At 45.1% G+C, this 830-nt stretch overlaps 1 non-coding gene across 1 annotated transcript; it reads right to left on the bottom strand.

Annotated features, from left to right (window-relative positions):
- Positions 1–554: 554 nt before the first annotated feature.
- Positions 555–627, bottom strand: TRNAK-UUU (transfer RNA lysine (anticodon UUU)). Its single transcript has one exon. It is a non-coding gene; the product is annotated as a tRNA-Lys (tRNA).
- Positions 628–830: the final 203 nt, after the last annotated feature.

Here is an 830-nt window from a genome sequence, read left to right as displayed (position 1 = left end):
AAGGAGTCTCACAGTCTGCTCTAAGGAGACATTTTCTGCCACGGCTTTCAGAGCAGCAAGTGGGCTGAGGGGCTTGGAGTTTGGGGGAAAGGAGATGGGGATCCTTGAACCTTGTGGGGAGGAAGGACATGATGGTAACAGTGGCTCCCATTGACTGGGTCTTCCTAACATGCCAGGCCCTAGGTTAAGTGCTAGATAGAGGGGTATATGTAATGTGTATGTTTACATGAGACACACACTAGAGGTCAAGTTTTTATCCACCGCCCTACTCTACACTTCTAGATTTTTAGAGGGGAGTTTTTTTAGAGATCACTTCATACCTCCTAATTTATAGGTGAGGAATCATTTCGGTTCATTCCTCAACAGCCATGGAAGTTCTGTTCTATGCTGGGCCCCATGCTGAGCTCTTAGGAAAGATAGAAAAGAACAATTCAAGGTGTTAGCAATAGGAATCTCTGGGTGGTAGGAATATAGTGTTACTCTTATTTTTTCTTATCTGTATTTCTGTACTTTCTTTCTTTCTTGGCCATGCCGTGTGGCTTGTGGGATCTTAGTTCCCTGACCAGGGATCGAACCTGGGCCCTCGGCAGTAAAAGCGCAGAGTCCTAACCACTGGACCACCAGGGAATTCCCTGTATTTTCTTTTTCATAATAAAATAAAAATAAGTTCCCCCCCCCATTATGCCCCTACATGTACCGTACTCTTTCTCCAGTTTAAATGATTACACACCTCAAAACCCCATGGTGGGAGAAATTCCAGTTAAGGAATTCAAGACCTTGTACTAGAGAGGTGTCCTCCTAATTCACATGGCAGCTGCATCTGCAGTCCC

Source organism: Lagenorhynchus albirostris, chromosome 15 (assembly GCF_949774975.1).
Source record: "Lagenorhynchus albirostris chromosome 15, mLagAlb1.1, whole genome shotgun sequence".
Lineage (NCBI taxonomy): Eukaryota > Metazoa > Chordata > Mammalia > Artiodactyla > Delphinidae > Lagenorhynchus > Lagenorhynchus albirostris.
The sequence above is the reverse complement of the archived record's forward strand: the minus strand, read 5'-3'. Positions and strand labels throughout refer to the sequence as shown.